Consider the following 11003-nt stretch of genomic DNA (forward strand, 5'->3'; position numbering starts at 1 on the left):
ATCGGGTCCAACCTGCAGAAATTCTTCAGTTTTACTTAAAAGTGAATAAAATAGATTCACTTCTTCTAACTTGTCTTGAAATTCCTAATACAAAATAGCAGATGGCACCACCACCTCGTTCAGTTCTACCAAATTTTGCTAAATATTTTTGATTAGTTTGTCCTGACTTCGCTCAGATCACACACCCCATGGAATCTGGTTTCATTTTTTTAGTTATCCTGTACCTTTCTTAGTCATGATCCAATGTTCCCAATAGAGCTCCCCTGCGCCGGGGCCCATGAGTAGGCCGAGTCCTCTCGGTGTGTTATCCGGGTGGCCACACATGCCCCAAGCGAGAAAGGGCCTGATTTGGGCAGAACGCTCGAGAGAATTGGCCAGAAAATGCCCGGTGAACTCGCTTTGGGTGCCGCACGTCTGTAGGTACGCCCCCTGGGCCTGTCCCGGCAACCTGAGCAGTTGAGCCCTAACCCCACCAGAAAGGCCTCCGGGGGGCAGGCTCCAGCGAGGCTGATGCCTCCTGCTCCTCAGCCTCTGGAGGTCCCCTCCCTGGAGCTGTCCAATTGGGTCAGGCCTGCCCCCGAAGCCTGGGCACGAACCCTCGCCTACTTTCTCAGCCTTCCCTTTCCAGGGACCTGTCCCCCAGGGCCTCCAATTGGGGAGCCCTGAGTCTCGTGCCACAAACCACCCCTCCGAACCCGGCGCAAACAGTGTCCTTCAGCGCTTCGGACAAGCCTCGGAGTGAGAGAAACCTTCGTGCTCACACGAGGTCAGCCCCATCCTTGGGCGCCTCAGCCGCCGGAAAAGTCGGAGGTGGACGTCCGGCCGCAACCAGTCCCTCAACTCTGCTCTGGGTATGCTCCCCTGTGCCAGGGCCCCCGGGTGGGCCGCGTCCTCTCGTCACGTTTTCCGGGTGGCCATGACATGCCCCTAGCGAGAAAGGGCCCATGGCCACGGGGAGCAGGGTGGTCCGCAGGGCTGCCCAACGCCGGCCAATTCTCACGAGCGTTCTGCCCAAACTGATCCCGGTTTGGGCAGAACGCTCGTGAGAATTGGCCGGAAAACGCCCGGCGAACTCACTTTGGGCGCCGCACATCTGCAGGCCTGCCCCCTGGGCCCGGCCCGGCACCCAAGCTGTCCCATCTATACCCCACCAGAAAGGCCTCCGGGAGGCAGGCTCCGGTGAGGCCGACGCCTCCTGTTCCTCAGCTTCTGGGGTACCTTCCTGGAACTGCCTGATGGGGTCGGGCCTGCCCCAAGGCCCGGGCACGAACCCTCGCCTGCTTCCTCAGCCTTCCATTCCAGGGTCCTGTGCCTCAGGGCCTCCAACAGGGGCACCCTGAGTGCCGCGCCACAACTCCCCCTCCCACCCCGGTGCAAACAGTGCCTTTCGGTGCTTCGGACAAGCCTTGGAGCGAGAGACACCTTCGTGCCTCCATGGAGGTAGGATAATCCTTGGGCGCCCCAGCACCCGAAAATTTGGAGGCAGACGCACGGCAGAAACCTGTCCCTACACTCTGCTCCGGGAATGCTCCCCTGTGCTGGGACCCCCGGGTGTGCCACGTCATCTCGGCACGTTTTCTGGGTGGCCGCCACATGCCCCAAGCGAGAAAGGGCCCTCGGCCACGGGGAACAGGGCGGTCCGCATGGCTGCCCAATGCCGGCCAATTTTCACGAGCGTTCTGCCCAAACCGAACCAGAGAAACCTTCGTGCCCCCACAGAGGTCAGCCCCTGCCTTGGGCGCCCCAGCTGACCATAAAGTCGGAGGCAGATGGTTGGCCACAACCCATCCCTCAACTCTGCTCCAGGAACGCTCCCCTGCGCTGGGGCCCCCCGGTGGGCCGAGACGTCTCGGCGTGCTTTCTGGGTGGCCGCGTCATACCCCGAGCGAGGAAGGGCCCTCGACCACGGGGAGCAGGGCTGTCCGCAGAGCTGACCAACACCGGCCAATTCGCGCGAGATTTCTGGCCATCCAATTCTGGTTTGGGCAGAATGCTCATGAGAATTGGCCAGAAAACACCTGGCGAACTCGCTTCAGGCACCGCACGTCTGCAGGTATGCCCCCTTGTCCCGGCCCGGCATCCCGAACGGTCTCGTCCAAAACCTGCCAGAAAGGCCTCCAGGAGACCGACTCCGACGAGGCTGATGCCTCCTGCTCCTCAGCCTCAGGTGGTGCCCTCCCTGGCGCTGTCCGATGAGGCCGGGCCTGCCCTGAGGCCCGGGCACGAACCCTCGCCTGCTTCCTCAGTGTTCTGTTTCCAGAGCCCTGTTCCTCGGGGCCTCCAACTGGGGAACCCTGAGTCCTGCGCCACGATTCTGCCTGCAACCCTGGTGCAAATGGTGCCTTTCGGCGCTTCGGAAAAGGTTCAGAGCGAGAGAAACCTTCATGCCCCCACAGAGGTCAGCCCCATCCTTGGGTGCCCCAGCCCCCGAAAATTCGGAGGCGGATGGCCGGCCGCAACCCGTCCCTCAACTCTGGTCTGGGAACTCTCCCCTGCGCCGGGACCCCCGGTGGGCCGCGTCGTCTTGGCACGTTATCCGGGTGGCCACACATGCCCTGAGCGAGAAGGGGCCCTCGGACACCGGGAGAAGGGCGGTCCGCAGGGCTGCCCAAGCCGGCCAATTCTCAGGAGCGTTCTGCCCAAACTTATCCCGATTTGGGCAGAACGCTTGAGAGAATTGGCCAGAAAACGCCCGGTGAACTCGCTTCCGGTGCAGCAGGTCTGTAGGTACGCCCCCTGGGCCTGTCCCGGCAACCCGAGCGGTCGTGCCCTAACCGGGCCAGAAAGGTCTCCCGGAGGCAGGCTCCTGTGAGCCGATGTCTACTGCTCCTCAGCCTCCGGGGTCCCCTCCCTGACGCTGTGCGATGGGACCAGGCTGCCCGGAGGCCCAGACACAAACCCTTGCCTGCTTCATAAGCCTTCCATTCCAGGGTCCTGTGCCTGGGGACACCACCTGGGGAACCCTGAGGTCCCGAGCCACGACTCCCCTTCCCACCCCGGTGCAAACGGTGCTCTCGGCGCTTCGGACAAGCCTCAGAGTGAGAGAAAACCTTCGTAAACTCACAGAGGACAGCCCCATCCTTGGGAGCCCCAGCCGCCAGAAAGTCTGAGGCAGATGCCTGGCCGCAACCTGTCCCTCAACTCTGCTCCAGGAACGCTCCCTTGTGCTGCGGCCCATGGGTGGGTCGCGTTTGTCTCAGCGCATTTTCTGGGTGGCTGCGACATGCCCGAGCGAGAAAGGGCTCTCGGCCACCCGGAGTAGGGCGGTCCACAGGGCTGCCCAATGCCGGCCAATTCTCATGAGCATTCTGCCCAAACTGATCCTGGTTTGGGCAGAACGCTTGTGAGAAATGGCCAGGTAAACGCCCGGCAAACCGCTTCGGGCGCCATACCTCTGCAAGGCTGTCCCCTGGGCCTGGCCCAGCAACCTGAGCGGTTGCGCCCTAACCCCGCCAGAAAGGTCTCCAGGAGGCAGGCTCCTGTGAGGCTGAAGCCTCCTGCTCCTCAGCCTCCTGGGGACCCCTCCCTGGTGCTGTGCCATGGGGCTAGGCTGACCCGAGGCCTGGGAACAAACCCTCGCCTGCATCCTCAGCCTTCCATTTTCAGGGTCCAGTCCCTCGGGGCCTCCAACTGGGGAACCCTGAGTCACGCGCCACAACCACCCCTCCCAACCCGGCGCAAATGTTGGCTTACGGCACTTCCGACAAGCCTCAGAGGGAAAGAAATCATCGTGCCCCCATGGAGGTCAGCCCCATCCTTGGGTGCCCCAGCTGCCCGAATAGTTGGAGGCATATGGCTGGCCGCAACCTGTCCCTCAACTATGCTCCGGGACACACCTGCACTGGGGCCACTGGGTGGGCCATGTGGACTCGGCGCGTTTTTTACGTGGCCGCGACATACCCCGAGCTAGAAAGGGCCCTCGGCCATGGGGATCAGGGCGGTCCGCAGGGTTGACCAACGCCCGCCAATTCTCACAAGAGTTCTGCCCAAACTGATTCTGGTTTGGGCAGAATGCTCGTGAGAATTGGCTAGAAAACACCCGGCCAACTTGCTTCCGGTGCCGCACGTCTGCTTGGCCGCCCCTGGGCTTTGCCTGGCATCCCGAGCGGTCACGTCCGAACCCTGCCAGAAAGGCCTCCGGGAGGCAGGCTAAGGCGAGGCTGACGCCTCCTGCTCCTCAGCCTCTGGGGGTCCCCTCCCTGGCACTGTCCGATGGGGTCAGGCCTGCCCAAAGCCCGGGCATGAACCCTCGCCTACTTTCTCAGCCTTCCCTTTCCAAGGACCTGTTCCTCGGGGCCTCCAACTGGGACACCCTGAGTTCACGCCACAACCACCCCTCCCAACCCAGCAAAAACAGTGCCTTTTGGCGCTTCGGACAAGCCTCGAAGTGAGAGAAACTGTGTCCCATGGAGGTCAGCCCCATCCTTGGGCTCCCCAGCTGCCCGAAAAGTCAGAGGCAGATGCCCGGCTGCATCCCATCCCTCAACTCTGCTCCTGGAACGCTCCCCAGCGCCGGGGCCCCTGTGTGGGCCGCGTCGTCTCAGCGCATTTTTTGGGTTGCCATGACAAGCCCCGAGCGAGAAAGGGCCCTCGGCCTCGGGGAGTGGTCCGCAGGGCTGCCCAATGCCGGCCAATTCTCACGATCGTTCTGCCCAAACTGATCCTGGTTTGGTCAGAACGCTTGTGAGAATTGGCCGGAAAATGTCCGGCGAACTCGCTTCGGGTGCTGCTCGTCTGCAGGGACACCAACTGGGCCTGGCCCGGCATCCTGAGCGGTCACGTCCGAAACCTGCCAGAAAGGCCTCCGGGAGGCAGGCTCACCGAGGCTGACGTCTACTGCTCCTCAGCCTCCAGGGGTCCCCTCCCTGGTGCTGTCCGTTGGGGCTGGGCCTGCCCTGAAGCCCGGGCAAGAACCCTCGCCTGCTTCCTCAGCCTTCCCTTTCCAGGGTTCTGTCTCGGGTCCAGCACCTGGGGAACCCTGAGTCCCGCTCCACGACTCCCCCCTCGCACCCCGGTGTAAGCAGTGCCTTTTGGCGCTTTGGACAAGCCTCGGAGCGAGAGAAACCTTCGTGCCCCCACGGAGGTCAACCCATCCATGGGCACCCCAGCCGCCCGAGAAGTCGGAGGTGGACGCCCGTGGGCAACCCATCCCTCACCTCTGCTCTGGGTATGCTCCCCTGCACCGGGGCCCCCTGGTGGGCTGCATCCTATTGGCATATTTTCCATGTGGCCAACACATGCCCCAAGCAAGCAAGGGCCCTCGGCCACAGGGAGCAGGGCAGTCTCCAGGGCCGCCCAACGCCGGCCAATTCTCACGACCGTTCTGCCCAAACCGATACCGGTTTGGGCAGAACGCTCGTGAGAATTGGCTGAAAAATGCTCGGCGAACTCGCTTTGGGCGCCGCATGTCTGCAGGTCCGCCCCCTGGGCCTTGCCCAGCATCCCGAGCGGTCGCGTCCGAACCCCGCCAGAAAGGCCTCCGGGAGGCAGGCTAAGGCGAGGCTGACACCTCCTGCTCCTCAGCCTCCGGGGGTCCCCTCCCTGGAGCTGTCCAGTTGGGCAGGGCCTGCCCCGAGGCCCGGGCACGAATACTCACCTCCATTTCCAGGGTCCTGTGCCCTCCATTTCCAGGGTCCTGTGCCTTGGGGACACCACCTGGGGAACCCTGAGTCCCGAGCCACGACTCCCCTTCCCACCCCGGTGCAAACGGTGCCTCTCGGCGCTTCGGACAAGCCTCAGAGTGAGAGAAACCTTCGTAAACTCACAGAGGACAGCCCCATCCTTGGGAGCCCCAGCCGCCAGAAAAGTCTGAGGCAGATGCCTGGCCGCAACCTGTCCCTCAACTCTGCTCCAGGAACGCTCCCTTGTGCTGCGGCCCATGGGTGGGTCGCGTTGTCTCAGCGCATTTTCTGGGTGGCTGCGACATGCCCCGAGCGAGAAAGGGCTCTCGTCACGGGGAGCAGGGCGGTCCACAGGGCTGCCCAATGCTGGCCAATTCTCATGAGCATTCTGCCCAAACTGATCCTGGTTTGGGCAGAACGCTTGTGAGAAATGGCCAGTAAACGCCCGGCGAACTCGCTTCGGGCGCCATACCTCTGCAAGGCTGTCCCCTGGGCCTGGCCCAGCAAGCCGAGTGGTCACGTCCGAACCCCGCCAGAAAGGCCTCTGGGAGACACGCTCTGGCATGGCTGACACCTGCTGCTCCTCAGCCTCTGGGGATCCAATCCCTGGTGCTGACCAATGGCGCCGGGCCTGCCCCGAGGCCCAGACACAAACCCTCGCCTGCTTCCTCAGCCTTCAGTTGCCAGGGTCCTGTGCCTCAGGGCCTCCAACAGGGAACCCTGAGTCCTGCGCCATGACTCCCCCTCGCACCCCAGTGAAAATGGTGCCTTTCGGCGCTTTGGACAAGCCTCAGAGCGAAAGAAACCTTTGTGCCCCCACAGAGGTCAGCCCCATCCTTGGGCACCGCAGCCGACTGAAGAGTTGGAGGTGGATGCCTGGCCACAACCTGTCCCTCAACTCTGCTCTGGGTATGCTCCCCTGTGCCGGGGCCTCCGGGTGGGACGCATCCTCTCAGCATGTTTTCCAGGTGACCGCGACATGCCCCGAGCGAGAAAGGGCCCTCGGCCACAGGGAGCAAGACGGTCCACAGGGCTGCCCAATGCCGGCCAATTCTCACGAGCATTCTGCCCAAACCAATCTTGGTTTGGGCAGAATGCTCGTGAGAATTGGCTAGAAAACGCCTGGGCAACTCGCTGCGGGTGCCGCACGTCTGCTAGGCCACCCCATGGGCCTTGCCAGGCATCCCGAGTGGTCGCGTCCAAACCCTGCCAGAAAGGCCTCTGGGAGGCAGGCTTAGGCGAGGCTGATGCCTCCTGCTCCTCAGCCTCTGGGGGTCCCCTCCCTGCCATTGTCCGAGGAGGTCAGGCCTGCTCTGAAGCCCTGGCACCAAGACTTGCCTACTTTCTCAGCCTTCCGATTCCAGGGTCCTGTGCCTCGGGCCCTCCACCCGGGGCCACCTGAGTCCCGCGCCATGATTACCCCACCCACTACAGTGCAAAATGTGCCTTTCGGAGCCTCGGACTAGCCTCGGAGTGAGAGAAACCTTTGTGCCCCCACGGAGGTCAGCCACATCCTTGGACGCACCAGCTGCCCAAAAAGTCGGAGGCGGACTCCCGGCCACAACCCGTCCCTCAACTCTGCTCGGGGAACGTTCCCCTACACCATGGCCCCCAGGGGGGCCGCGTCGTCTCTGTGCATTTTCCAGGTGGTCGCAACGTGCCCTGAGCGAGAAAGGGCACTCAGCCACGGGGAGCAGGGCGGTCGCAGGGCTGCCCAACGCTGGCCAATTCAAATGAGAGTTCTGCCCAAAGCGATTTTGGTTTGGGCAGAAGGCTCGTGAGAAGTGGTCGGAAAATGCCCGGCGAACTCGATTCAGGTGCTACACGTCTGCAGCAACGGCCCCTGGGCCTGGCCCGGCATCCCGGATCGTCACGTCCGAACCCCGACAGAAAGGCCTCCGTGAGGGAGTTCTGGTGAGGCCATCGCCTCCTGCTCCTCAGCCTCCAGGGGTCCCCTCCCTGGCGTTGTCCAATGGGGCTGGGCCTGCCCCGAGGCCAGGGCACAAACCCTTGCCTGCTTCCTCCACCTTCCGTTTCCAGGGTCCTGTCCCTCGGGGCCTCCAACTGGGGAACCCTGAGTCCCGCTGCACGACCACCCCTCCCATCCCAGCACAAATGGTGTCTTTCAGCGCTTCGGACAAGCCTTAGAGCGAGAGAAACCTTTGTGCCCCCACGGAGTTCAGCCCCATCCTTGGGCGCCTCAGCCGCCCGAAAAGTCGGAGGTGGACGCCCGGCCGCAACACGTCCCTCAACTCTGCTCTGGGTATGCTCCCCTGCACTGGGGCCCCCATGTGGGCCGTGTTCTATTGGCGCGTTTTCCGGGTTGCCACGACATGCCCCGAGTGAGAAAGGGCACTCTTGGCCATGGGGAGCAGGGCGGTCCCCAGGGCTGCCCAAAGCCGGCCAATTCTCACGAGCATTCTGCCCAAACCAATTCCAAACTGTTGAACTCACTTCGCGCACCGCACGTCTGCAGGTACGCCCCCTTGTCCTGGCCCAGCATCCCGAACAGTCGCATCCAAAACCCGCCAGAGGCCGGAGGCTGGGAGGCCGACTCCGACAAGGCTGACGCCTCCTACTCCTCAGCCTCAGGTGGTGCCCTCCCTGGCGCTGTCCGATGAGGCCGGGCCTGCCCCGAGGCCTGGGCTCGAACCCTCACCTGCTTCCTCAGGTTTCCGTTTCCAGGGCCCTGTTCCTCAGGGCCTCCAACTGGGGCACCCCGAGTCCTGCGCCACGACTCAACCTGCAACCCTGGTGCAAACGGTGCCTTTCGGCGCTTCGGAAAAGGCTCAGAGCGAGAGAAACCTTCATGCCCCCATGGAGGTCAGCCCCATCCCTGGGCGCCCCAACCACACGAAAATTCGGAGGCGGATGGCCAGCCTCAACCCGTCCCTCAACTCTGGTCCAGGAATGCTCCCCTGCGCCGGGGCCCCAGGTGGGCCGCGTCATCTCAGTGCATTTTCCGGGTGGCCGTGACATTCCCGGAGCGAGGAAGGGCCCTCGACCATGGGGAGCAGGGCGGTCCGCAGGTCTGCCCAACGCCGGCCATTCGCGCTAGAGTTCTGCTCAAACCAATCTGGGTTTGGGCAGAACACTAGTGGGAATTGGCTGGAAAATGCCCAGCGAACTCGCTTCGGGTGCCACACATCGCTAGGCCACCGCCTCGGCCTGGCCAGGCATCCTGAGTGGTCTTGCCTGAACCCCAGCAGAAAGGGCTCCGGGAGGCAGACTCCAGCGAGGCCAAAGCCTCCTGATCCTCAGCTTCCGGGGGTGCCCTCCCTGGCGCTGTCCGATGGGGCCAGGCCTGCCCCGAGGCCCAGCCACGAACCCTCACCTGCTTCCTCAGCCTTCCATTTCCAGGGTCCTGTGCCTCGGTGCCTCCAACTGGGGCACCCTGAGTCCCGTGCCACAACTTCACCTCCCACACCAGTGCAAACGGTGCCTTTCGGTGCTTCAGACAAACCTCAGAGCGAGAGAAACCTTCGTGCCCTCGTGGAGGTCAGCCCCATCCTTGGGTGCCCCAGCCGCCTGAAAAGTCGGAGGCATACGGCCGGCCACAACCTGTTCCTCAACTCTGCTCCGGGAATGCTTCCCTGGTTGGGGCCCCCAAGTGGGCCGCGTCGCCTCGGCGTTTTCTGGGTGGCCGTGACATGCCCAGAGCGAGCAAGGGCCCTCGGCCACGGGGAGCAGGGCGGTCCACAGGCCTGTCCAACGTCGGCCAATTTGCTCGAGAGTTCTGCCCAAACCATGATTGGTTTTGCCGGAAATTAGCTGGAAAACGCCTGGCGAATTCGCTTCGGGTGCCACTCATCTGCAGGGACACCCCTGGGCCTGGCCCTATATCCCGAGTGGTCACATCCAAACCCAGCCAGAAAGGCCATTGGGAGACAGTCTCTGGCGAGGCCGATGCCTCCTTCTCCTTAGCCTCCAGGGGCCCCTCCCTGTTGCTGTCCTATGGGGCCGGGCCTGCCCCGAGGCCCGGGCACAAACCCTAGCCTGCTTCCTCAGCCTTCCGTTTCCAGGGTCCTGTGCCTTGGGCCCTCCAACTGGGGAACCCTGAGTCCCGCACTATGACTCCCCCTGCCACCCCGGCGCAAATGGTGCCTTTGGGCGCATCAGAAAAGCCTCGGAGCAAGAGAAGCCTTCCTGCCCCCAAGGAGGTCAGCCCCATCCTTGGGCGCCCCAGTCGCCTGAAAAGTTGGAGGCGGATGCCCGGCCGCAACCAGTCTCTCAAGTCTGCTCTGGGTACACTCCCCTGCGCCGGGACCCTGGGAGGGCACTTGGCCACGGGGATCAGGGCTGTCTGCAGGGCTGCCCAATGCTGGCCAATTCTCACGAGCGTTCTGCCCAAACCGATCCCGGTTTGGGCAGAATGCTCATGAGAACTGGCCAGAGAACGCCCGGTGAACTCCTTTGGCGTGCCGCACATGTGCAGGGCTGCCCCCTGGGCCTGGCCCAGCATCCCAAGCTCGCATCCGAACCCCGCCAGAAAGCCCTCTGAGAATCAGGCTCTGGCAAGGCTGGATGGGGCTCCCGTGTTGGCCGATTGGGCCGAGCCTTCCCGGATTCCCGGGCACGAACCCTCTCCTGTTTCCTCAGCCTTCAGTTTCCTGGGTCCTGTGCCTTGGGGCCTCCACCTTGGGAACACTGAATCCCACGCCATGACTCCCCCTCTCAGTCCAGCGCCAGTGGTGCCTTGTGGTGCTTTGGACATGCCTCGGAGCGAAACCTTCATGCCCCCACTGAGGTCAGCCCCATCCTTGGGTGCCCCAGCCGCCCGAAAATTCAGAGGTGGACGCCCGGCCACAAACCCTCCCTCAACTCTGCTCCGGAAATGCTCCCCTGCGCCGGGGCCCCTGGGTGGTCTGCGTCGTCTCGACATGTTTTCTGGGTGGCCGTGACATGCCCTGAGCGAGAAAGGGCCCTCGGCCACGGGGAACAGGGCGGTCCGCAGGGCTGTCCAACACCAGCCAATTCTCACGAGTGTTCTGCTCAAACCGATCCCTGTTTGGGCAGAATGCTCGTGAGAATTGGCCAGAAAATGCCCGGCGAACTCGCCTAGAGTGCCACAAGTCTGCAGGGCCCCCCCCCTTGGCCTGGCCTGGGATCGCAAGTCATCGCCTCCAAACCCCACCAGAAAGTACTCCGTGAGTCAGGCACTGGCAAGGCCGATGCCTCCCGGTATTCAGCGTCCGGAGGTCCCCTCTGTGGGGCTGGAAGTTGGGGTCAGGACAGCCGCGAGGCCTGGGCATGAACCCTTGCCCACTTTCTTGATTTTCAATTTTACAGGGCCCTGTTCCTCGGGGCCTCCAACTGGGGCACCCTGAGTTCCGCACCATGTCGCCCCCTAACACCATGGTGCCATCGGTGCCTTTCAGAGCT

The 11003-nt window shown here is 63.3% G+C and overlaps 1 long non-coding RNA gene across 1 annotated transcript; it reads right to left on the reverse strand.

Annotated features, from left to right (window-relative positions):
• Nucleotides 1-5821: 5821 nt before the first annotated feature.
• Nucleotides 5822-10673, reverse strand: LOC125107868 (uncharacterized). Its single transcript, XR_007129680.1, has 3 exons — nucleotides 10524-10673; nucleotides 6566-6570; nucleotides 5822-5832 (listed from the first exon to the last, which is right to left on the reverse strand). It is a non-coding gene; the product is annotated as an uncharacterized LOC125107868 (long non-coding RNA).
• Between the last annotated feature and the right edge of the window lie 330 nt (nucleotides 10674-11003).

The sequence above is a fragment of the Lutra lutra genome, chromosome 8 (assembly GCF_902655055.1).
Source record: "Lutra lutra chromosome 8, mLutLut1.2, whole genome shotgun sequence".
Classification (NCBI taxonomy): Eukaryota; Metazoa; Chordata; class Mammalia; order Carnivora; family Mustelidae; genus Lutra; species Lutra lutra.